The 21,804-nt window shown below is 42.9% G+C and overlaps 1 long non-coding RNA gene across 1 annotated transcript; it reads left to right on the plus strand.

Annotated features, from left to right (window-relative positions):
• The first annotated feature begins 6,543 nt into the window (after positions 1-6,543).
• Positions 6,544-13,574, plus strand: LOC135536940 (uncharacterized). Its single transcript, XR_010455095.1, has 3 exons — positions 6,544-6,718; positions 7,220-7,253; positions 13,534-13,574. It is a non-coding gene; the product is annotated as an uncharacterized LOC135536940 (long non-coding RNA).
• Positions 13,575-21,804: the final 8,230 nt, after the last annotated feature.

The following is a 21,804-nucleotide window of genomic DNA, read 5'->3' on the forward strand; positions in this document are numbered from 1 at the left end:
TGTAAACAACCAAAGATTTCAAGACTAAAAGCTGGTTTACATCTGTTGACAGTTGCTGCAGTGACATTCTATTGTCGTCCGACAACAAACCTTGTCGTTGTTGTTATGAGAAAGTATAAACATGTGACATCAGCAGCCTGGTGGTCCAGTACAACATAACTAGTGTATTTTAACACCAATAAATTCACCCGTTTTAAAAATGAATTTAGTATTTGTCATTCTAGCAAATCAGGCAACTAAAAGCAACATTCATCTTTTTTTTTTCATTTTATTGTGATTTTTACCCCTTTGTCTCCGCAATTTTGTGATTATAATCTTGTCTCATCGCTGCAACTCCCCAACGGACTCGAGAGAGAGGCGAAGGTCGAGTCCCCGTAACACGACCCGCCAAACCGCACTCCTTAAACACCCTCCCCGCTTAACCCGGGAGCCAGACGCACCAACGTGTCGGAGGACACACCGTTCAACTGGCGACCTGCAGGCGCCCGGCAGCCTCCTGTTGTGTTCTCTTTTCGACTCCCTCTGCATGTTTGCTATAATCTAATTCCATAATTTACTCCGGCTCTTTCGCTATCAGACTCTAATTCCACTGATTTCAAACCTCGGTCCTCCAGACAGTGGAGAGCAACACTGATGCAGTTCTACTACGTGATGTCTTTATAAAAAAGCCGCGTTAGAATGGATTACCGAGACATGCTGAGCAGCTCATGTTATAGACAGAAACATTCTATATGGCAGACCAATCAGAACTCATCTCTTGGGCATGTCCAGCCCATCCATCATCTCAGCCAATCATGACTCGCGGAAAGGTTCGTCTTTTTTGCTTGGTTTAACCAACAAGGTTCGTATTTTAACCATTTTATCTGTATTTACAGATGCATTCAGGTTTCACTAAGGATTATGACTGTTTGCTTGTTCCCGGAAGGCATTTCTGACAACAAAAATAAATAAATGCATTTTCGATATAAAATAAATAAAGTTTCCATTCAAAGCCTCTCCTGTGAAGTCGTGACCGGCGACACACGTTTCCTGAAACGAGTCACATGATCGTCAGATCACGCTAGTTTGCTCGTTCACATCGAGGTGATTATCGACACCAGGAGAGTGTTTCTAATACTGTGAGGAGCTATTAGCATTTATAATGGATGTTAAAACAGACTTGGTTGACTTGGGCTACTACTAACTATAGATACTGTCTGAGAGACTGGTATTGTTTTAGTCTCTAACTATAGATACTGTCTCAGAGGCTGGTATTGTTTTAGTCTCTAACTATAGATACTGTCTGAGAGGCTGGTATTGTTTTAGTCTCTAACTATAGATACTGTCTACTGTCTGAGAGGCTGGTATTGTTTTAGTCTCTAACTATAGATACTGTCTTAGAGGCTGGTAGTTTTAGTCTCTAACTATAGATACTGTCTCAGAGGCTGGTATTGTTTTAGTCTCTAACTATAGATACTGTCTACTGTCTGAGAGGCTGGTATTGTTTTAGTCTCTAACTATAGATACTGTCTGAGAGGCTGGTATTGTTTTAGTCTCTAACTATAGATACTGTCTGAGAGGCTGGTATTGTTTTAGTCTCTAACTATAGATACTGTCTGTGAGGCTGGTATTGTTTTAGTCTCTAACTATAGATACTGTCTCAGAGGCTGGTATTGTTTTAGTCTCTAACTATAGATACTGTCTACTGTCTGAGAGGCTGGTATTGTTTTAGTCTCTAACTATAGATACTGTCTGTGAGGCTGGTATTGTTTTAGTCTCTAACTATAGATACTGTCTCAGAGGCTGGTATTGTTTTAGTCTCTAACTATAGATACTGTCTGAGAGGCTGGTAGTTTTAGTCTCTAACTATAGATACTGTCTGAGAGGCTGGTAGTTTTAGTCTCTAACTATAGATACTGTCTACTGTCTGAGAGGCTGTTATTGTTTTAGTCTCTAACTATAGATACTGTCTCAGAGGCTGGTATTGTTTTAGTCTCTAACTATAGATACTGTCTGAGAGGCTGGTATTGTTTTAGTCTCTAACTATAGATACTGTCTACTGTCTGAGAGGCTGGTATTGTTTTAGTCTCTAACTATAGATACTGTCTTAGAGGCTGGTAGTTTTAGTCTCTAACTATAGATACTGTCTCAGAGGCTGGTATTGTTTTAGTCTCTAACTATAGATACTGTCTACTGTCTGAGAGGCTGGTATTGTTTTAGTCTCTAACTATAGATACTGTCTCAGAGGCTGGTATTGTTTTAGTCTCTAACTATAGATACTGTCTGAGAGGCTGGTAGTTTTAGTCTCTAACTATAGATACTGTCTTAGAGGCTGGTAGTTTTAGTCTCTAACTATAGATACTGTCTCAGAGGCTGGTATTGTTTTAGTCTCTAACTATAGATACTGTCTGAGAGGCTGGTAGTTTTAGTCTCTAACTATAGATACTGTCTGAGAGGCTGGTATTGTTTTAGTCTCTAACTATAGATACTGTCTCAGAGGCTGGTATTGTTTTAGTCTCTAACTATAGATACTGTCTGAGAGGCTGGTATTGTTTTAGTCTCTAACTATAGATACTGTCTACTGTCTGAGAGGCTGGTATTGTTTTAGTCTCTAACTATAGATACTGTCTGAGAGGCTGGTAGTTTTAGTCTCTAACTATAGATACTGTCTGAGAGGCTGGTAGTTTTAGTCTCTAACTATAGATACTGTCTGAGAGGCTGGTAGTTTTAGTCTCTAACTATAGATACTGTCTCAGAGGCTGGTAGTTTTAGTCTCTAACTATAGATACTGTCTACTGTCTGAGAGGCTGGTATTGTTTTAGTCTCTAACTATAGATACTGTCTCAGAGGCTGGTATTGTTTTAGTCTCTAACTATAGATACTGTCTGAGAGGCTGGTATTGTTTTAGTCTCTAACTATAGATACTGTCTACTGTCTGAGAGGCTGGTATTGTTTTAGTCTCTAACTATAGATACTGTCTCAGAGGCTGGTATTGTTTTAGTCTCTAACTATAGATACTGTCTCAGAGGCTGGTATTGTTTTAGTCTCTAACTATAGATACTGTCTACTGTCTGAGAGGCTGGTATTGTTTTAGTCTCTAACTATAGATACTGTCTCAGAGGCTGGTATTGTTTTAGTCTCTAACTATAGATACTGTCTCAGAGGCTGGTAGTTTTAGTCTCTAACTATAGATACTGTCTCAGAGGCTGGTATTGTTTTAGTCTCTAACTATAGATACTGTCTGAGAGACTGGTATTGTTTTAGTCTCTAACTATAGATACTGTCTCAGAGGCTGGTATTGTTTTAGTCTCTAACTATAGATACTGTCTGAGAGGCTGGTATTGTTTTAGTCTCTAACTATAGATACTGTCTCAGAGGCTGGTATTGTTTTAGTCTCTAACTATAGATACTGTCTACTGTCTGAGAGGCTGGTATTGTTTTAGTCTCTAACTATAGATACTGTCTCAGAGGCTGGTATTGTTTTAGTCTCTAACTATAGATACTGTCTCAGAGGCTGGTATTGTTTTAGTCTCTAACTATAGATACTGTCTCAGAGGCTGGTAGTTTTAGTCTCTAACTATAGATACTGTCTCAGAGGCTGGTATTGTTTTAGTCTCTAACTATAGATACTGTCTCAGAGGCTGGTATTGTTTTAGTCTCTAACTATAGATACTGTCTGAGAGACTGGTATTGTTTTAGTCTCTAACTATAGATACTGTCTCAGAGGCTGGTATTGTTTTAGTCTCTAACTATAGATACTGTCTGAGAGGCTGGTATTGTTTTAGTCTCTAACTATAGATACTGTCTCAGAGGCTGGTATTGTTTTAGTCTCTAACTATAGATACTGTCTACTGTCTGAGAGGCTGGTATTGTTTTAGTCTCTAACTATAGATACTGTCTGTGAGGCTGGTATTGTTTTAGTCTCTAACTATAGATACTGTCTGAGAGGCTGGTATTGTTTTAGTCTCTAACTATAGATACTGTCTCAGAGGCTGGTATTGTTTTAGTCTCTAACTATAGATACTGTCTCAGAGGCTGGTATTGTTTTAGTCTCTAACTATAGATACTGTCTGAGAGGCTGGTATTGTTTTAGTCTCTAACTATAGATACTGTCTGAGAGGCTGGTATTGTTTTAGTCTCTAACTATAGATACTGTCTGAGAGGCTGGTATTGTTTTAGTCTCTAACTATAGATACTGTCTACTGTCTGAGAGGCTGGTATTGTTTTAGTCTCTAACTATAGATACTGTCTCAGAGGCTGGTATTGTTTTAGTCTCTAACTATAGATACTGTCTCAGAGGCTGGTAGTTTTAGTCTCTAACTATAGATACTGTCTCAGAGGCTGGTATTGTTTTAGTCTCTAACTATAGATACTGTCTCAGAGGCTGGTATTGTTTTAGTCTCTAACTATAGATACTGTCTCAGAGGCTGGTATTGTTTTAGTCTCTAACTATAGATACTGTCTGAGAGGCTGGTATTGTTTTAGTCTCTAACTATAGATACTGTCTCAGAGGCTGGTATTGTTTTAGTCTCTAACTATAGATACTGTCTACTGTCTGAGAGGCTGGTATTGTTTTAGTCTCTAACTATAGATACTGTCTCAGAGGCTGGTATTGTTTTAGTCTCTAACTATAGATACTGTCTCAGAGGCTGGTATTGTTTTAGTCTCTAACTATAGATACTGTCTCAGAGGCTGGTAGTTTTAGTCTCTAACTATAGATACTGTCTCAGAGGCTGGTATTGTTTTAGTCTCTAACTATAGATACTGTCTCAGAGGCTGGTATTGTTTTAGTCTCTAACTATAGATACTGTCTGAGAGACTGGTATTGTTTTAGTCTCTAACTATAGATACTGTCTCAGAGGCTGGTATTGTTTTAGTCTCTAACTATAGATACTGTCTGAGAGGCTGGTATTGTTTTAGTCTCTAACTATAGATACTGTCTCAGAGGCTGGTATTGTTTTAGTCTCTAACTATAGATACTGTCTACTGTCTGAGAGGCTGGTATTGTTTTAGTCTCTAACTATAGATACTGTCTGTGAGGCTGGTATTGTTTTAGTCTCTAACTATAGATACTGTCTGAGAGGCTGGTATTGTTTTAGTCTCTAACTATAGATACTGTCTCAGAGGCTGGTATTGTTTTAGTCTCTAACTATAGATACTGTCTCAGAGGCTGGTATTGTTTTAGTCTCTAACTATAGATACTGTCTGAGAGGCTGGTATTGTTTTAGTCTCTAACTATAGATACTGTCTGAGAGGCTGGTATTGTTTTAGTCTCTAACTATAGATACTGTCTGAGAGGCTGGTATTGTTTTAGTCTCTAACTATAGATACTGTCTACTGTCTGAGAGGCTGGTATTGTTTTAGTCTCTAACTATAGATACTGTCTGAGAGGCTGGTATTGTTTTATTCTCTAACTATAGATACTGTCTCAGAGGCTGGTATTGTTTTAGTCTCTAACTATAGATACTGTCTACTGTCTGAGAGGCTGGTATTGTTTTAGTCTCTAACTATAGATACTGTCTGTGAGGCTGGTATTGTTTTAGTCTCTAACTATAGATACTGTCTGAGAGGCTGGTATTGTTTTAGTCTCTAACTATAGATACTGTCTCAGAGGCTGGTATTGTTTTAGTCTCTAACTATAGATACTGTCTCAGAGGCTGGTATTGTTTTAGTCTCTAACTATAGATACTGTCTCAGAGGCTGGTATTGTTTTAGTCTCTAACTATAGATACTGTCTGAGAGGCTGGTATTGTTTTAGTCTCTAACTATAGATACTGTGTGAGAGGCTGGTATTGTTTTAGTCTATTCCCAATATAGAGCATTAATGGGTTGCTTTTTGAGATTCAATCACAGTTAACAGGCAGCAGTAAGGAGTCGTTTAGCCTTGCTATCCCCTATAATGCATTATAACCTGTACATAGATAAACCCCACCTGCTCTCTCTGCACCTAGAGCTGTAGTAAACAGGCAGCAGTACGGAGTAGAGGTTCAGCTCTATAACACCCTTCATATCAGCATTATGTTTAAGCAATAAGGCCCGAGGCGTTGTGATATATACCAGGGCTGAGGGCTGTTCTTGGTCACGACGCAACGCGGAGTGCCCGTGTACAGTCCTTAGCCGTGGTATATTGGCCATATACCATACACCCCTGAGGCGCCTTCTTGCTGTTATAAACTAGTTACCAAATGTAATTACAACATTAATATTTTGTCATACCCCTGGTATACGATCTGATATACCAACGGCTGTCAGCCAATCAGCGTTCAGGCATTGAACCACCCAGTTTGTAATGGTCTTGATTTTTGGTTTGATTTGGTAATGCTTTATAACTCAATGTATATTACAGCCTTTAAGCTTCTCTACTCTCTGCCCTCGGAGCTGTAGTTAACAGGCTATAATAAGTTCTAATGCAGCTGGAAACATTGATGACTCCCCCAGACTGACTGGTGTTTTCTGCTGCTCAGCCCATCACAGCTACAGTCTTTATTTTAACCAGCCAATCAGCATTCAGGGATTGGCAGAGGGTTCCAATCATAATTTCCACATTCTGGAACCCCGGAGAGAGAGAGAGTTTCATTGGACAGCGGTGGGCTTTCCTTCTTTCCTTTGGCTCTTCAGTTTACTGAAGTGTTGGACTTCTGCTGTGATCGTTCTGTGGATGTTTGTTTTATCTGAAGCAGAGACAAGAGGAACTTTAGATGCTGGGGGAGTTATCTATATATTTATTCTATTGGACCAGGTACGTTTGATTTGAGAATTAATTCTCCTTTTATAGAAATGACTACGGGAGGAATTTACAGGAGAAGAGATGAATGAGTTTGTGTGGCGATGTCTTGACCAAGGCTTCTCTCGTTCCCTCTCTATTTCGCTATCTCCCTTCTCTGTCCCTTCTCTCTCCCTTCCTTTCTTTTCTCTCCCTTCTCTGTCCCTTCTCTCTCCCTTCCTTTCTTCTCTCTCCCTTCCTTTCTTCTCTCTCCCTTCTCTGTCCCTTCTCTCTCCCTTCCTTTCTTCTCTCTCCCTTCCTTTCTTCTCTCTCCTTCCTTTCTTCTCTCTCCCTTCCTTTCTTCTCTCTCCCTTCCTTTCTTCTCTCTCCCTTCCTTTCTTCTCTCTCCCTTCCTGTCTTCTCTCTCCCTTCCCCTCTTCTCTCTCCCTTCCCCTCTTCTCTCTCCCTTTCTTCTCTCTCCCTTCCCCTCTTCTCTGCTCTCTCTCTCGCTCTCTCTATTTCTATCTCACTCCACAGAACGCTCAGAGAGGCAGAAAGACCACAGACTCAGGTGAGAGATCTGCCAGTTTTGACGGACATATTGTGTATCTCAAATAGTGCCCTATTCTATCTCTAGTGCACTACTTCTGATCAGAGTGTCCCAAATGACCCCCTGTTCCCAATGGTCCCTGGTCTAAAGTAGTGCACTATATAGGGAATAGGGCTCTGGTCTAAAGTAGTGTACTATTTTGGGAATAGGGTTCTGGTCTAAAGTAGTTCACTATATAGGGAATAGGGTCTATAGTAGTGTACTATATAGGGAATAGGGCTCTGGTCTAAAGTAGTGTACTATTTTGGGAATAGGGTTCTGGTCTAAAGTAGTTCACTATATAGGGAATAAGGTCTATAGTAGTGTACTATATAGGGAATAGGGCTCTGGTCTATAGTAGTGTACTATATAGGGAATAGGACTCTGGTCTATAGTAGTACCACTATATAGGGAATAGGGTCTATAGTAGTGCACTATATAGGGAATAGGGCTCTGGTCTATAGTAGTGTACTATATAGGGAATAGGGCTCTGGTCTATAGTAGTGCACTATATAGGGAATAGGGTCTATAGTAGTGCACTATATAGGGAATAGGGTCTATAGTAGTGCACTATATAGGGAATAGGGTCTATAGTAGTGCACTATATAGGGAATAGGGCTCTGGTCTATAGTAGTGCACTATATAGGGAATAGGGTCTATAGTAGTGCCACTATATAGGGAATAGGGCTCTGGTCTAAAGTAGTGTACTATATAGGGAATAGGGCTCTGGTCTATAGTAGTACCACTATATAGGGAATAGGGCTCTGGTCTAAAGTAGTGTACTATATAGGGAATAGGGCTCTGGTCTAAAGTAGTGTACTGTATAGGGAATAGGGCTCTGGTCTAAAGTAGTTTACTATATAGGGAATAGGGCTCTGGTCTAAAGTAGTGTACTATATAGGGAATAGGGCTCTGGTCTATAGTAGTGTACTATATAGGGAATAGGGCTCTGGTCTATAGTAGTGCACTATATAGGGAATAGGGCTCTGGTCTATAGTAGTGCACTATATAGGGAATAGGGCTCTGGTCTATAGTAGTGTACTATATAGGGAATAGGGCTCTGGTCTATAGTAGTGTACTATATAGGGAATAGGGCTCTGGTCTATAGTAGTGTACTATATAGGGAATAGGGCTCTGGTCTAAAGTAGTGTACTATATAGGGAATAGGGCTCTGGTCTATAGTAGTGTACTATATAGGGAATAGGGCTCTGGTCTATAGTAGTGTACTATATAGGGAATAGGGCTCTGGTCTATAGTAGTGCACTATATAGGGAATAGGGCTCTGGTCTAAAGTAGTGCACTATATAGGGAATAGGGCTCTGGTCTAAAGTAGTGTACTATATAGGGAATAGGGCGCCGTTTGGGATGCAGACTATTTTTCCTCTGCTATTACTCATCTGCCATATAAATTATGACCTTGCTTTGCACACACTTGCTGTCGGGCTAGGAGCTGTTAGCATGGCTAGTGGTTTTATATGGATGGCTGAGCGGGACTGTAGAACTGTTGTGCTAGGAGCTGTTAGCATGGCTAGTGGTTTTATATGGTTGTCTGAGCGGGACTGTAGAACTGTCGGGCTCGGAGCTGTTAGCATGGCTAGTGGTTTTATATGGTTGTCTGAGCGGGACTGTAGAACTGTTGTGCTAGGAGCTGTTAGCATGGCTAGTGGTTTTATATGGTTGGCTGAGCATGAGGCGAGAGACTTAGAGCAGATCAAAACAAAATACATGTTATTGGTCACATACACATGGTTAGCAGATGTTAATGCGAGTGTAGCGAAATACTTGTCGAACGCGAAGCGAGGTGGACATCTCTGGTGGCCATTTCTGTTGGGGCGGCCATGAACACAACTTCCTCATGAAGCTGGAGACTGAGAGCAGATCGATACGGCCATGAACACAACTTCCTTATTTTGAATAGTGTAACTTTTTACTGTGCATTTCAAAATGGCGCTAACCATACCTCTAATAAACGCTGTTCGGGATCAAAATACCGAAAATAAAGACGTTTCTGTGTTACAAGCAATATGTTTCGTATTAGTGGATGGAATTAAATCTCTTTGCTTAGCTTTACATCCTGAACTGTTTCCATTCCACCATTAAAAATAAATAAATACATCTTATTTAAAACACAGCTGGGACTACTTGTTCCTCCCTCTCTCTCTCTCTCAGCCGTCTCACAGCTGTTGCAGTAAGTATCCCGGTGCGGTGTTGAGGTTGGGCCGGGACTAGTTATTTTCTGCCTCTGTGACACAACCCTGGAACTATGTGGCTCCAGCTACGGTCGGTTGGCACGGTAACAGAGGTTCCTCTGGCTGTGGATTAGAAGTTTCCCCAAACTTCAGACGCTGATCTGAAATCAGTTTAACCCAACCTGATGTTAGGCCTTAACCGTAAGAAGGGGGGAAATGCAAAAGAAAACTGACCTTCGAGGCCAACCTCTTAACCCAGGAGATTGTTCAATGTCAGGAAGCATAGACTGATGCATGTCAGCAAATAGTTGGGGAGGAGAGGGAGGAGGAGAGGGAGGAGTAGAGGGAGGAGGAGAGGGAGGAGTAGAGGAAGGAGGAGAGGGAGGAGGAGAGGGAGGAGGAGAGGGGGAGGAGAGGGAGGAGAGGAGGAGAGGGGAGGGAGAGGGAGAAGGGGAGGAGGAGGGAGGGAGAGGAGAAGGGGAGGGAGAGGGAGAGGGAGGAGGAGGGGGGAGGAGAGGGAGGAGGGAGAGGGGGGGGGGGAAGGAGGTGGGGGGGGAGGGGAGGAGGAGAGGGGGAGGGAGAGGGAGGGGAGGGGGGAGGGGGAGGAGAGGGAGGAGGAGAGGGAAGTAGAGGGGAGGAGAGGGGGATGGGAGGAGGAGAGGGAGGGAGGAGAGGGGGAGGAGAGGGGGAGGAGAGGGAGGGAGGGGGAGGGAGGGGGGAGGAGGGAGGAGGGGGGGGGAGTAGAGGAGGGGAGGGGGAGTAGAGGAAGATGGAAAGGGTATAGTAGAAAGTACAAGAAGTGAGGGAAGAGCAGTAGGGGGGGGAGAGCAGGAGGGGGAAGAGAAGTAGGGGGAAGAGCAGGAGGTTCAAGTAGGGTATAGGGGGAGTTTGTTCATCCTCCCCCTCCTGTGTTAGAAGTGGCCTGCTAGCTGGGATGTGTTATGTGTGACTCATGGATCTGGACATAGTTAGCAGCTAGAAGTCAACATTGCTCTGTTCTGTATAAACCAGCAGTATACTCAGAAAGTAGAGCAGACAGGAGAGGAACAAAGACAGAACGAGACACTACAACAGACAGAGGCTGAAGGTACTCTACAGTTTGGGTATGTAGACTCTGTCAACGTTCAAGGTTGTTTGTGATTTGTCGGAAAGTTTCCCTCTTGAGAGGATATGAGCTTTCCTCCGTTATCCTCTGGGTTTCCTCTGAGGGAAGGAAAGAGTGTAGGAGAGAAAGCACAGACAGACGAACTAGAGAGAACAGCAGACAGAGAGAACAGCAGACAGAGAGAACAGCAGACAGACGAACTAGAGAGAACAGCAGACAGGCGAACTAGAGAGAACAGCAGACAGAGAGAACAGCAGACAGACAAACTAGAGAGAACAGCAGACAGACGAACTAGAGAGAACAGCAGACAGACGAACTAGAGAGAACAGCAGACAGACGAACTAGAGAGAACAGCAGACAGAGAGAACAGCAGACAGACGAACTAGAGAGAACAGCAGACAGACGAACTAGAGAGAACAGCAGACAGACGAACTAGAGAGAACAGCAGACAGACGAACTAGAGAGAACAGCAGACAGACGAACTAGAGAGAACAACAGACAGATGAACTAGAGAGAACAGCAGACAGAGAGAACAGCAGACTGTTGAACTAGACACTACAACAGACTGTTGAACTAGACACTACAACACTGTTGAACTAGACACTACAACAGACTGTTGAACTAGACACTACAACGCTGTTGAACTAGACACGACAACACTGTTGAACTAGACACTACAACACTGTTGAACTAGACACTACAACAGACTGTTGAACTAGACACTACAACACTGTTGAACTAGACACTACAACAGACTGTTGAACTAGACACTACAACGCTGTCGAACTAGACACTACAACAGACAGAGAGAACAGCAGTGATGTTTCTCTGGAGGTGTCTAATCCTTATAGGGGGTGTTCTATTGGTGTGGTCATGTCTCTGCATGTTTTAGATCAGGTTCAAATGAAACACACACAGAATACACTTTTACAGGCTTGTTTAATCAATGGTGGTAGATTAAAACACACACTTAGCTCGAGGTTGGACAGTGTGTTGACTGATCAGTATGTTAGCTCTAGGTTGGACAGTGTGTTGACTGATCAGTATGTTAGCTCTAGGTTGGACAGTGTGTTGACTGATCAGTATGTTAGCTCTCGGTTGGACAGTGTGTTGACTGATCAGTATGTTAGCTCTCGGTTGGACAGTGTGTTGACTGATCAGTATGTTAGCTCTAGGTTGGACAGTGTGTTGACTGATCAGTATGTTAGCTCTCGGTTGGACAGTGTGTTGACTGATCAGTATGTTAGCTCTCGGTTGGACAGTGTGTTGACTGATCAGTCTGTTAGCTCTCGGTTGGACAGTGTGTTGACTGATCAGTATGTTAGCTCTCGGTTGGACAGTGTGTTGACTGATCAGTATGTTAGCTCTAGGTTGGACAGTGTGTTGACTGATCAGTATGTTAGCTCTAGGTTGGACAGTGTGTTGACTGATCAGTATGTTAGCTCTAGGTTGGACAGTGTGTTGACTGATCAGTATGTTAGCTCTCGGTTGGACAGTGTGTTGACTGATCAGTATGTTAGCTCTAGGTTGGACAGTGTGTTGACTGATCAGTATGTTAGCTCTAGGTTGGACAGTGTGTTGACTGATCAGTATGTTAGCTCTCGGTTGGACAGTGTGTTGACTAATCAGTCTGTTAGCTCTAGGTTGGACAGTGTGTTGACTGATCAGTATGTTAGCTCTAGGTTGGACAGTGTGTTGACTGATCAGTATGTTAGCTCTAGGTTGGACAGTGTGTTGACTGATCAGTATGTTAGCTCTCGGTTGGACAGTGTGTTGACTGATCAGTATGTTAGCTCTCGGTTGGACAGTGTGTTGACTGATCAGTATGTTAGCTCTAGGTTGGACAGTGTGTTGACTGATCAGTATGTTAGCTCTCGGTTGGACAGTGTGTTGACTGATCAGTATGTTAGCTCTAGGTTGGACAGTGTGTTGACTGATCAGTATGTTAGCTCTAGGTTGGACAGTGTGTTGACTGATCAGTATGTTAGCTCTAGGTTGGACAGTGTGTTGACTGATCAGTATGTTAGCTCTAGGTTGGACCGTGTGTTGACTGATCAGTATGTTAGCTCTCGGTTGGACAGTGTGTTGACTGATCAGTATGTTAGCTCTCGGTTGGACAGTGTGTTGACTGATCAGTATGTTAGCTCTAGGTTGGACAGTGTGTTGACTGATCAGTATGTTAGCTCTCGGTTGGACAGTGTGTTGACTGATCAGTATGTTAGCTCTCGGTTGGACAGTGTGTTGACTGATCAGTATGTTAGCTCTAGGTTGGACAGTGTGTTGACTGATCAGTATGTTAGCTCTCGGTTGGACAGTGTGTTGACTGATCAGTATGTGACAGAGTGCTACAAAGGGGAAGTAAACTGCTCAGATCATTTAAAGCATCTGTGGTTTGTCTGACGATATGTGTTGTTGAGTACAAACAAATAGACCACACGCACACACAATTACACACTGCACACACACTACACACACACACACACACACACACACACACACACACACACACACACACACACACACACACACACACACTGCACACACACACACACACACTGCACACACACACACACACACACACTGCACACACACACACACACACACACACACACCAGCTGTGTTTGTGGAAGGAAACCTGCTCTGGGTGTTCTGTAATGGAAGGAAACCTGCTCTGGGTGTTCTGTAATGGAAGGAACCCTGCTCTGGGTGTTCTGTAATGGAAGGAAACCTGCTCTGGGTGTTCTGTAATGGAAGGAAACCTGCTCTGGGTGTTCTGTAATGGAAGGAAACCTGCTCTGGGTGTTCTGTAATGGAAGGAAACCTGCTCTGGGTGTTCTGTAATGGAAGGAAACCTGCTCTGGGTGTTCTGTAATGGAAGGAAACCTGCTCTGGGTGTTCTGTAATGGAAGGAAAGAGAAGGTGAATGAACCAATATAATCACTGACTTGTTTCTTTTCTTTTCTTCCAGCCAAGGACCTCTCTCCTCTATCAGGGCCGCCATTAAGAGGAGTGAGTCTGCAGCTCTCGTTTAAAAAAACCCCTCATTCTTTATTTACAGAACAAGTGATGACTGGGCAGGTCTCTGATGTTTCTCTTTGTGCTATAAATAGTATAGAGAAGTCATCTCCCCTGTTGTTAGTAACAGTCTGTTGTTACCTGTATATAGAACCTGTTGTTACCTGTATATAGGACCTGTTGTTACCTGTATATAGGACCTGTTGTTACCTGTATATAGGATCTGTTGTTACCTGTATATAGGACCTGTTGTTACCTGTATATAGGACCTGTTGTTACCTGTATATAGAACCTGTTGTTAGTAACAGTCTGTTGTTACCTGTATATAGGACCTGTTGTTACCTGTATATAGGACCTGTTGTTAGTAACAGTCTGTTGTTACCTGTATATAGAACCTGTTGTTACCTGTATATAGGACCTGTTGTTACCTGTATATAGGACCTGTTGTTAGTAACAGTCTGTTGTTACCTGTATATAGGACCTGTTGTTACCTGTATATAGGACCTGTTGTTACCTGTATATAGGACCTGTTGTTACCTGTATATAGGACCTGTTGTTACCTGTATATAGGACCTGTTGTTACCTGTATATAGGACCTGTTGTTACCTGTATATAGGACCTGTTGTTACCTGTATATAGGACCTGTTGTTACCTGTATATAGAACCTGTTGTTACCTGTATATAGAACCTGTTGTTACCTGTATATAGGATCTGTTGTTACCTGTATATAGGACCTGTTGTTACCTGTATATAGGACCTGTTGTTACCTGTATATAGGACCTGTTGTTACCTGTATATAGGATCTGTTGTTAGTAACAGTCTGTTGTTACCTGTATATAGGACCTGTTGTTAGTAACAGTCTGTTGTTACCTGTATATAGGATCTGTTGTTAGTAACAGTCTGTTGTTACCTGTATATAGGACCTGTTGTTACCTGTATATAGAACCTGTTGTTACCTGTATATAGGATCTGTTGTTAGTAACAGTCTGTTGTTACCTGTATATAGGACCTGTTGTTACCTGTATATAGGACCTGTTGTTACCTGTATATAGGATCTGTTGTTAGTAACAGTCTGTTGTTACCTGTATATAGAACCTGTTGTTACCTGTATATAGGACCTGTTGTTACCTGTATATAGGACCTGTTGTTACCTGTATATAGGACCTGTTGTTACCTGTATATAGGATCTGTTGTTAGTAACAGTATGTTGTTACCTGTATATAGGACCTGTTGTTACCTGTATATAGGATCTGTTGTTACCTGTATATAGGACCTGTTGTTAGTAACAGTCTGTTGTTACCTGTATATAGGACCTGTTGTTACCTGTATATAGGACCTGTTGTTACCTGTATATAGGACCTGTTGTTAGTAACAGTCTGTTGTTACCTGTATATAGGACCTGTTGTTAGTAACAGTCTGTTGTTACCTGTATATAGGACCTGTTGTTACCTGTATATAGAACCTGTTGTTACCTGTATATAGGACCTGTTGTTACCTGTATATAGGACCTGTTGTTACCTGTATATACGACCTGTTGTTACCTGTATATAGGATCTGTTGTTACCTGTATATAGGACCTGTTGTTACCTGTATATAGGACCTGTTGTTACCTGTATATAGGACCTGTTGTTACCTGTATATAGGACCTGTTGTTACCTGTATATAGGATCTGTTGTTACCTGTATATAGGACCTGTTGTTAGTAACAGTCTGTTGTTACCTGTATATAGGACCTGTTGTTACCTGTATATAGGACCTGTTGTTACCTGTATATAGGACCTGTTGTTAGTAACAGTCTGTTGTTACCTGTATATAGGACCTGTTGTTAGTAACAGTCTGTTGTTACCTGTATATAGGACCTGTTGTTACCTGTATATAGAACCTGTTGTTACCTGTATATAGGACCTGTTGTTACCTGTATATAAGACCTGTTGTTACCTGTATATAGGACCTGTTGTTACCTGTATATAGGACCTGTTGTTACCTGTATATAGGATCTGTTGTTACCTGTATATAGGACCTGTTGTTACCTGTATATAGGACCTGTTGTTACCTGTATATAGGACCTGTTGTTACCTGTATATAGGACCTGTTGTTACCTGTATATAGGACCTGTTGTTACCTGTATATAGGACCTGTTGTTACCTGTATATAGGACCTGTTGTTAGTAACAGTCTGTTGTTACCTGTATATAGAACCTGTTGTTAGTAACAGTCTGTTGTTACCTGTATATAGGACCTGTTGTTACCTGTATATAGGACCTGTTGTTACCTGTATATAGGACCTGTTGTTAGTAACAGTCTGTTGTTACCTGTATATAGGACCTGTTGTTACCTGTATATAGGATCTGTTGTTACCTGTATATAGAACCTGTTGTTACCTGTATATAGAACCTGTTGTTACCTGTATATAGGACCTGTTGTTACCTGTATATAGGACCTGTTGTTAGTAACAGTCTGTTGTTACCTGTATATAGGACCTGTTGTTACCTGTATATAGGATCTGTTGTTACCTGTATATAGGACCTGTTGTTAGTAACAGTCTGTTGTTACCTGTATATAGGACCTGTTGTTACCTGTATATAGGATCTGTTGTTACCTGTATATAGAACCTGTTGTTACCTGTATATAGGACCTGTTGTTACCTGTATATAGGACCTGTTGTTAGTAACAGTCTGTTGTTACCTGTATATAGGACCTGTTGTTACCTGTATATAGGACCTGTTGTTACCTGTATATAGAACCTGTTGTTACCTGTATATAGGACCTGTTGTTACCTGTATATAGGACCTGTTGTTAGGAACAGTCTGTTGTTACCTGTATATAGGACCTGTTGTTACCTGTATATAGGACCTGTTGTTACCTGTATATAGGACCTGTTGTTAGTAACAGTATGTTGTTACCTGTATATAGGACCTGTTGTTACCTGTATATAGGACCTGTTGTTACCTGTATATAGGACCTGTTGTTAGTAACAGTCTGTTTTTACCTGTATATAGAACCTGTTGTTACCTGTATATAGGACCTGTTGTTACCTGTATATAGGACCTGTTGTTAGTAACAGTCTGTTGTTACCTGTATATAGAACCTGTTGTTAGTAACAGTCTGTTGTTACCTGTATATAGGACCTGTTGTTACCTGTATATAGGATCTGTTGTTACCTGTATATAGGATCTGTTGTTACCTGTATATAGGACCTGTTGTTACCTGTATATAGGACCTGTTGTTACCTGTATATAGGACCTGTTGTTAGTAACAGTCTGTTGTTACCTGTATATAGAACCTGTTGTTAGTAACAGTCTGTTGTTACCTGTATATAGGACCTGTTGTTACCTGTATATAGAACCTGTTGTTACCTGTATATAGGATCTGTTGTTACCTGTATATAGGACCTGTTGTTACCTGTATATAGGACCTGTTGTTACCTGTATATAGGACCTGTTTTTTCCTGTATATAGTACCTGTTGTTACCTGTATATAGGACCTGTTGTTAGTAACAGTCTGTTGTTACCTGTATATAGAACCTGTTGTTACCTGTATATAGGACCTGTTGTTACCTGTATATAGGACCTGTTGTTAGTAACAGTATGTTGTTACCTGTATATAGAACCTGTTGTTAGTAACAGTCTGTTGTTACCTGTATATAGGACCTGTTGTTACCTGTATATAGGACCTGTTGTTACCTGTATATAGGACCTGTTGTTACCTGTATATAGGACCTGTTGTTACCTGTATATAGGACCTGTTGTTACCTGTATATAGGACCTGTTGTTACCTGTATATAGGACCTGTTGTTAGTAACAGTCTGTTGTTACCTGTATATAGGACCTGTTGTTACCTGTATATAGAACCTGTTGTTACCTGTATATAGAACCTGTTGTTACCTGTATATAGGACCTGTTGTTACCTGTATATAGGACCTGTTGTTACCTGTATATAGGACCTGTTGTTAGTAACAGTCTGTTGTTACCTGTATATAGGACCTGTTGTTACCTGTATATAGGACCTGTTGTTACCTGTATATAGGACCTGTTGTTACCTGTATATAGGACCTGTTGTTACCTGTATATAGGACCTGTTGTTACCTGTATATAGGACCTGTTGTTACCTGTATATAGAACCTGTTGTTAGTAACAGTCTGTTGTTACCTGTATATAGGACCTGTTGTTACCTGTATATAGGACCTGTTGTTACCTGTATATAGGATCTGTTGTTACCTGTATATAGGACCTGTTGTTACCTGTATATAGGACCTGTTGTTACCTGTATATAGGACCTGTTGTTACCTGTATATAGGACCTGTTGTTACCTGTACATAGAACCTGTTGTTACCTGTATATAGAACCTGTTGTTACCTGTATATAGGATCTGTTGTTACCTGTATATAGAACCTGTTGTTACCTGTATATAGAACCTGTTGTTACCTGTATATAGGACCTGTTGTTACCTGTATATAGGACCTGTTGTTACCTGTATATAGGACCTGTTGTTACCAACAGTCTGTCGTTAGTAACATGGTGAAGTCCTCTACAATAATGTTAGTGTGTTTCTTTCAGCGACGACGAGATCCACTTCTGTGAGCGAGAGTACTCCCAGAGACCGGAGGTCAGTACATCTGTTTTACAGAGTCAAGAAAACACACATCCTGCTCTATTGGTTGTATTTCTATCTGTTGATACAGGTAACTGCCTAATGCTTATAAATAAATTATGGATGCAAAGTATATTGAAAGCATTTGTTTCCACGCAGCTTTGTTCTCCTGAGTTAAATAGGTAATGGACATCCCATCCATGCTTTTAGGGTCATGAATAAAAACCGCCCAGTTGTCCAAATATTTTGGCTACCGTGGATAGAAGAAGAGATCTCGGTGACTTTGAAAGAGGGGTCTGAAAGGAGCATAGGGGGTTTAAAGGGTGTGTGTGTGTGTGTGTGTGTTTTGTGTGTTGTCTGTGTTGTGTGTGTGTGTGTGTGTGTGTGTGTGTCTGTGTGTGTCTTCAGTGTGTGTGTCTTCAGTGTGTGTGTCTTCAGTGTGTGTGTCTTCAGTGTGTGTGTGTCTTCAGTGTGTGTGTGTGTGTGTGTGTCTGTGTTGTGTGTGTGTGTGTGTCAGTCACCAAATCTCAACCCAAATGAACACTTATGGAACGTTGCCGGCGTTTTCCACCACCATAAAAATATGAATTTATCTTGGAAGAACAGTTTCATCCCTCCACTTGAGTTCCAGACTCTTGGAGAATCGATGCCAAGGCACATTGAAGCTGTCCTGGCCGGCTCATGGTCACCCAATGCCCTATTAAAGGGTAGGTAGCATAAAGGGTGGCCCAATGCCCTATTAAAGGGAAGGTTTAAAGGGTAGGTAGCATAAAGGGTGGCCCAATGCCCTATTAAAGGGAAGGTTTAAAGGGTAGGTAGCATAAAGGGTGGCCCAATGCCCTATTAAAGGGTATGTTTAAAGGGTAGGTAGCATAAAGGGTGGCCCAATGCCCTATTAAAGGGAAGGTTTAAAGGGTAGGTAGCATAAAGGGTGGCCCAATGCCCTATTAAAGGGGAGGTTTAAAGGGTAGGTAGCATAAAGGGTGGCCCAATGCCCTATTAAAGGGAAGGTTTAAAGGGTAGGTAGCATAAAGGGTGGCCCAATGCCCTATTAAAGGGGAGGTTTAAAGGGTAGGTAGCGTAAAGGGTGGCCCAATGCCCTACTAAAGGGGAGGTTTAAAGGGTAGGTAGCGTAAAGGGTGGCCCAATGCCCTATTAAAGGGTAGGTAGCATAAAGAGTGGCCCAATGCCCTATTAAAGGGAAGGTTTAAAGGGTAGGTAGCATAAAGGGTGGCCCAATGCCCTATTAAAGGGTAGGTAGCATAAAGAGTGGCCCAATGCCCTATTAAAGGGAAGGTTTAAAGGGTAGGTAGCATAAAGGGTGGCCCAATGCCCTATTAAAGGGTAGGTAGCATAAAGAGTGGCCCAATGCCCTATTAAAGGGAAGGTTTAAAGGGTAGCCACATGTAACATACGGTTTTGCATCAAATGTCCCAAAGTTACACCTCACTATTCTATGTCGAAGTCATGTTCGGTAAAAATGGAGGACCCGGCAAGACCAGCCGTTTCCCTAGAACTGTAAACACCAGCAGAAGTTTGACTTCAAATGTAAAACTTGAAAATTCAAACCGAAAGTGTTTGCACTCGTGACTACTGGTCTCCAATTGTATTTCCTGCCAAACCTACAGTTAGGTAGATAGATTCCAGATGTCAGCGAAGTACGAAGCCAAGGTGGAAAAAGTTGCAAAACTCCCGTAGCCTACTTCAGAGAAAATGCTGAGATGCCCCCCCCCCCGCCCAAAAGAAATAGAACACAGATGAGGAACTACACAATTAGAACAAGCAGGTATCCTTTTCAAAAGTGCATTGTGGGTCGTTTAAAAAAAATATATATATATCCGGAAATAAGTGAAATAAATATGTTAATAACCCCATAATATAATAACATAACATAATGTTTGTAGTTCTCGGTAACCAGACGGTGACCTGAGTCTTTAACCACACTGTGTTGTTATATAGGTGAGTAAAAACTCGTGTTTCCTACTCGCGGTTGGAACTGGTTCAGGGAACAAACATGACTCAATCATTAGAGGAACCGAATCAGAACCAGAAACTAAAGGGATCTGTTCCGTGACAGAACCGTTATGTTTTTAAATCATGGCAACCCGTAAATAACTCTCTTACTTTCCAGGCATTTTATTTTCAGTCCCACAGAAATCGTAACAACGTGCCTCTGCTCTCACTCTGTCAGTCAGAAACTTATTCCAGCGTCTGCCAGCTGGAAATCCTTGTGTGTAGACGACCTGCCCCTCCCCTCTGACGCCGAGTCTACTGTAGCCCCTCCCCTCTGACACCTAGTCTACTGTAGCCCCTCCCCTCTGAAGCCTAGTCTACTGTAGCCCCTCCCCGTCTGAAGCCTAGTCTACTGTAGCCCCTCCCCCTCTGAAGCCTAGTCTACTGTAGCCCCTCCCCCTCTGAAGCCTAGTCTACTGTAGCCCCTCCCCGTCTGAAGCCTAGTCTACTGTAGCCCCTCCCCCTCTGAAGCCTAGTCTACTGTAGCCCCTCCCCCTCTGAAGCCTAGTCTACTGTAGCCCCTCCCCGTCTGAAGCCTAGTCTACTGTAGCCCCTCCCCTCTGACGCCTAGTGTACTGTAGCCCCTCCCCTCTGACGCCTAGTGTACTGTAGCCCCTCCCCTCTGAAGCCTAGTCTACTGTAGCCCCTCCCCTCCAAAGCCTAGTCTACTGTAGCCCCTCCCCTCTGACGCCTAGTGTACTGTAGCCCCTCCCCTCTGAAGCCTAGTCTACTGTAGCCCCTCCCCCTCTGACGCCTAGTGTACTGTAGCCCCTCCCCTCTGGCGCCTAGTGTACTGTAGCCCTTCCCCCTCCGAAGCCTAGTCTACTGTAGCCCCTCCCCCTCTGACGCCTAGTGTACTGTAGCCCCTCCCCTCTGAAGCCTAGTCTACTGTAGCCCCTCCCCTCTGAAGCCTAGTCTACTGTAGCCCCTCCCCTCTGACGCCTAGTGTACTGTAGCCCCTCCCCTCTGAAGCCTAGTCTACTGTAGCCCCTCCCCTCCGAAGCCAAGTCTACTGTAGCCCCTCCCCTCTGAAGCCAAGTCTACTGTAGCCCCTCCCCTCTGACGCCTAGTCTACTGTAGCCCCTCCCCTCTGACGCCTAGTGTACTGTAGCCCCTCCCCTCTGACGCCTAGTCTACTGTAGCCCCTCCCCTCTGAAGCCTAGTGTACTATATCCCCTCCCCTCTGAATCCTAGTGTACTGTAGCACCTCCCCCTCTGACGCCTAGTGTACTGTAGCCCCTCCCCTCCGAAGCCTAGTCTACTGTAGCCCCTCCCCTCTGTAGCCTAGTGTACTGTAGTCCCTCCCCTCCGAAGCCTAGTCTACTGTAGCCCCTCCCCCTCTGAAGCCTAGTGTACTGTAGCCCCTCCCCTCCGAAGCCTAGTCTACTGTAGCCCCTCCCCATCTGAAGCCTAGTGTACTGTAGCCCCTCCCCTCTGAAGCCTAGTGTACTGTAGTCCCTCCCCTCCGAAGCCTAGTGTACTGTAGCCCCTCCCCTCTGAAGCATAGTCTACTGTAGCCCCTCCCCCTCTGAAGCCTAGTGTACTGTAGCCTAGTGTACTATATCCCCTCCCCCTCTGAAGCCTAGTCTACTGTAGCCCCTCCCCCTCTGGCGCCTAGTCTAC

Source organism: Oncorhynchus masou, unplaced genomic scaffold (assembly GCF_036934945.1).
Source record: "Oncorhynchus masou masou isolate Uvic2021 unplaced genomic scaffold, UVic_Omas_1.1 unplaced_scaffold_686, whole genome shotgun sequence".
Taxonomy (NCBI): Eukaryota; Metazoa; Chordata; class Actinopteri; order Salmoniformes; family Salmonidae; genus Oncorhynchus; species Oncorhynchus masou.